At 46.4% G+C, this 4969-nt stretch overlaps 1 long non-coding RNA gene across 1 annotated transcript; it reads left to right on the top strand.

Moving 5' to 3' along the window:
- The first annotated feature begins 930 nt into the window (after window positions 1-930).
- LOC121142596 lies at window positions 931-3950 on the top strand. The gene is made up of 2 exons (XR_005879612.1): window positions 931-1202; window positions 3258-3950. It is a non-coding gene; the product is annotated as an uncharacterized LOC121142596 (long non-coding RNA).
- The last annotated feature ends 1019 nt before the right edge of the window (window positions 3951-4969 follow it).

The following is a 4969-nucleotide window of genomic DNA, read 5'->3' as shown; positions in this document are numbered from 1 at the left end:
CAAAATGTAAATGAAAACGGATCCGACCTCCCCACAGCTCTTCTACCCAGACTTTGGAGGTCAACCACAGGCAGAAAGTTGCTAAGTCATCCCAAGTATCTAGGAGGGAGGGATACCTCAGCAGCCACTTAAGAGTGATCCAAAGGAAACGAGATTCGAATTGCTCTTATGGCTCTTCTTTTTCTCTCTGGTCCCCCCTGAAATAATAACTCCCCATTTTTAGGTTTTTGTACAGATCACGAAAGTGTATTGTGATATAAGTAGAAAATGGAAATGTGTGGTGCATACAGGTCACACAACAAAGCAAGGAAGGAGGGAGGAGATAGTTCTGGAAAACCCCCAGCTTGCACAGTAGTATTCTTTCTCAAAGTCCCATGTAAACTCTGAGATGGTGGGCCAAGGTGATTCTTTATTATGATGATATCTGATTAATCAGGGGGTCTTAAGCACCAGTATATACTAAATCCTGGATCTCATCTTTTCTTAACTTAAGGGACCGTGTGAGTTCAGGGGTAGCAGAGGGGACGCTTTCACATGGCATGCGAGTCCTTGGACTCATGTGTACTTACCCGTGCAGAGTCTTCCACTTGCTGGGCTTTGGGCTCTTTGTTTATTTGATGCATTCCTGGGGATCACACCCAGGGCCTCACCTATGCTTGAAGATCACACCCAGGGCCTCACCTATGCTTGACAAGCGCTATACCTCCAAGCTTCACCCCCAACCCCTATCTTCAGATACGAGGAGAGCAAACGGAAAAGTACTGCATTCCACAGCTACAGTCTCCTTAGGAATGTGGTCTTACTCCCTCTTCTGCAGCTGCAACGCCATAGATCAGACAGTTGAGAGGAAGCCTATGGTGGCACCTGTTTGTGAGGAACCAGGACAAGGGTCATATCTGGTGATGAGCTGCTTGCTGGCAAGTTCCTAGGCAAAGAAGGACATGCAGGTACATGTCTTCCCCTTCTTAGAAAACCACTTTCGCTGTCATGGGGATGTGGCTGCATGGACACTTTTCACCTAGCAACACCCTGGGCTCATCTCCAGCATTGAAAACCCACAGTCAACGGCGTTCAATCATACGGCTGGCTCACCCTGATGGCCCTTGTCTAACCTGGCCACGTTGATGGCCCCTTCTATAAACACGGCAGTCAGAGTACGTTTCTGTTCTCCTTACTGTCCTGACAGATGGAAACTCATCAAGGTAAGCATCAGCAGGCAGAGGGGACATAACCATCCCATAGTGAATGTGTCTGCACGGGGCCAAAGCTTGGGATGGATATAAGAGAGATATCACTGGCTTTCCACGGGGTCAGAAGAAAACGGGTCATCTCAGCTTTCTCCATGGTCTTACCTGGACAGAAGAACGCTTATTTTGTGGGAGTTCATATCCTACCAAGGTCAGTACGTGTCATTGACAAAAGGCAAAGTCCATCCAGGTGGAGTTCAAAAGGCCTTGTTTCTAGACCTGTGAAGAGCTACATGGCATCTTCAGACAGGCCAAGAGTTTTATCTCACCCCTTTGTCCACGAGGTACCCTCAGAGCGCAAATTAACCTCCCACGTAAAGACTGGGACAGTGAATTTGCACGTTCCTTTTTAAAATGCTGACTTTCACACTCAGACTTTGGTAACGCTGGTCAAGGCGCGTAGCCTCTCCACTCAAGCTTCCTTCTGGAAAATGAGTATAGTCAGTGATTTCAGTTACTGACAGATAGATGAGATAGGAAGGGCCCATGCTAATTCCGGGTACGTTGTCCCCAGTGATCTGTATGGAGCCTGACACGAAGGCGTTAAACTGCGAGCCTCCTGGTCTCTCTTCCCCTCTTAGGACACAGCTGGTCTTTTATTCCCAAATGATGGTGTCAGACATGAGGCCAGGCCAGCAGCAGTGTTATATGACCATCCTCTTCCAGGACTACGAGTCAATAAACTCTCTTCTTCATAAAGTATTCCATCTTGGGTATGTTGTTATAGCAACACAAGACAACCTAAGATAAGATCTTCTGTTTAATTTTTTTTTCAGATGGGACTGGAGCTCATCATTTGCAAATAGGGCACACACATACACACATATAAATGTGTATATATGCAATAGATATACCCTATATATGTATATTTGTATATATATTCCCTATATGTATGTCCTATGAGTGTATATATACCCTATATATGCATGTGTATAAGTCCTATTTATATGTATACATCACATATAAATGTATATATGCCATATATGTCCTATACGTATATGTGCCCTATTTACATGTATATGTGTGCCCTGTAAATGTGCATGTATGCCTTATATGTGCATATATATGCCCTATGCATGTAAATATATGCCTGGTATATATGTGTATATGCTATATATATGTAATTTGCTATATATAATCTTAAATATACAAAACTGCAGGTAAAATGGTTGTATAGGTTGATAGCTTTTAAAAATGTCCCTCATGGTTATAAAATCAGTAACTAGTAGACCCCACAAAGTAATCTTCTCCTCCTAGAAAGTGTGATTTTATGTGGTAATATTTTATGTATGATCTAACAAATAGAACTTGCCTGAAGATCAGAGTGCAGAGATAGCCACACTGGTTAGCCACAGAGGCCAGGCAGTGGTGGTGCACACCTTTACGTGATCCCAGCACTCGGGGAAGACAGAGGTAGGCAGATCTCTGTTAGTTCAAGGCCACCTTGGGTTACACGAAATTGATCCAGTCTAAAAGAGAAACAGAGCTCACACAAAGGTGATCCTAGCACCTGGGATTCCACTGATGTGGATGGGCGGGGCGGAGAGAGGAGTGTGAGGAGGAGAGCTCAGGGCAGTCTGAGGCAGCAGTCTGAGGATTCCCAGAGACAGGATTGTCCCTCAGTAGAGGTAAGAACTGGTAGCTGGCTCTTTCACTTCTCCGATCTTTCAGCTTTCACCCCCTGACAGCCAACGCTGGGTTTTTATTATTAATACCAATTAGATTTCACACTACAATTTTACATCTACTTCTGTACCTGTGTGCCTAGGGATGACAGTGACCTTCTAGACAGCCACCAACCCTCTCTGATCTCCCATCTCCTTCCAAGATGTCGGTATAGAAGGTGCCTAAGGTGTCCTTGTCACTTTGAACTTCAGTGCAGAGGGGACGCCAGGCTGCCTTTATACCTGGAAGCCCTCTGTGGACTCAGGCCACACACGCTTTCTGCCCCTGCATCCTGAACTAGGGAAAACCACCCCACCCCTCTCTTGTGCCTTTCCCTGTGTGCAGGACAAGAAGCAAGGCTCCTCGGTCATGTGACTGAACAGCATCAACAGCCAAGGCACAGGAGCGGGGACCACCTGCGCACACTCAGCCAGCAGCGGGTTTCAGGCATGGTCCACCGTGTCTGGAGAAAGTAAAAAGGCTGTTGTAGAGGGGACTTGAACTCTACCAACAGACTGCACTTCCTTTGTTCCAATTCCCAGAAGTCCTAGAAGAGAACGCTTTCTGCAAACTTTTTGGAGCTGGGAAGTTTTTGAGAAATCCGCTGGCTCACTCCCAGAGTGCGAAATGACATTTCGCTGTTTGAATCCCAGCCAGTTCAAAGGCTGCTGCTGCAGCAGCCACTCTCCATGTGGGGGTTCATTAAAGGAGCCGGCTTCTGCCTTTGTGTCCCTCCCCTTGCCCAGAGGCTTTGAACTCACTTGCCTGTTTTAGATTAGCTCCCGCACTTTTGCAAGAGACAACTGTCTCTCTCAGAACACGGTGTGCAGGGTTAGGCAGATTATCCAGAATTCAGGCTGGAAGCTGTGGTCCTCTGTCGAGTGTCCCTGGGATCTTATTTCCCTTCCTATTTCACTTGCTTTAAAACAAACCCTTTGAAGTCGACAGGTAGGTTCCTGAAAGCTCAGCTTGACTAATACTATTAGGGGACTCTTGCTAACAATGTCATCCCTACTTCAGATTAAATTATTGCAGTAATGTGTCCCGGGTCCTGTGATCTGTAATAAGGCTGTCTTCCCAGTAGAATATGAAAAAGTGGTTCGATGGGAACATCAAAGGGAAGATCATCTGTGTGTTCTCTTCATCTTGGACATTTTCAAGCGTCCCAGTATTGAGCCTGAAGCAGTGATTTCTAGAGGGGCAACACCATTAAGATGAGCCACCCAAACCTATCCCAGTATGGATTTGTTTCTATGCATGTGTGGGTACCCAGGTTTGTATGGGTGGGGGTGCCGATGTCGTGTGTGTGCATGGAAGCTGGAGGGCAACCTCAGGTGAGGGAGGGGCTCTTGTTGGCCTGAGCTCAGCAAGTAGGCTGCTCTGCCCAGCCATTGATTCCCTGAGATCCTCCTGCCTCTGCCTCCCTGGTTTGCGGATTATACACCCATAGCATCACACCCAGCTTTTCGTGTGAGTTCTGGAGACCAAGCTCAGGTCCTCACTTTGCAAGGCAAGAGCTTTATCAACGGAATCATCCCTCCAGTCCCACAGGTTTTCAAGCTACTGTTGACTGACTTTTTCCTATGGACACAGCACGGTGTTGCAGCATTAAAACAGAAGGTTATGATGACCCTTTAAAGATGAGGTCACTGGGGACTAAGAAGCCACAGGAGCAGTGCTAACAAGATAAGGTGACACAATGATGTCACAGGTGTTCACTCACCTAGAAGTGAATTAGCAGACCTGGGGATTGAAGAGTGAATAACCATAATCCCAGGGCCCCTTGCTTAACCCGTCTTTGTCTCTTTTTGTACCATGGATTGTTCTCCAGATTGTTCAAGTGGCCATGCTCTGGCTACCTCCTATGCTAACCCGGCTTCCATGATCTCAATGCTCACACCTATAATGCCAATCTTATATTCGGCCCATCAGTAAATAGACAGGACTGGCCATGGTAATGTAGCAGATCTGCTGATGAACAATTTTGTGTACACTTGCATGGGATGGTAGTGTTTCTATTTTGGTGGAGGGAGGAGCTGGCTCTTACTCCAATATGT

This window comes from Mesocricetus auratus, unplaced genomic scaffold (assembly GCF_017639785.1).
Source record: "Mesocricetus auratus isolate SY011 unplaced genomic scaffold, BCM_Maur_2.0 Super-Scaffold_100010, whole genome shotgun sequence".
Classification (NCBI taxonomy): domain Eukaryota; kingdom Metazoa; phylum Chordata; class Mammalia; order Rodentia; family Cricetidae; genus Mesocricetus; species Mesocricetus auratus.
Note: the sequence above shows the minus strand (reverse complement) of the source record. Positions and strands in the feature narration are given on the sequence as shown.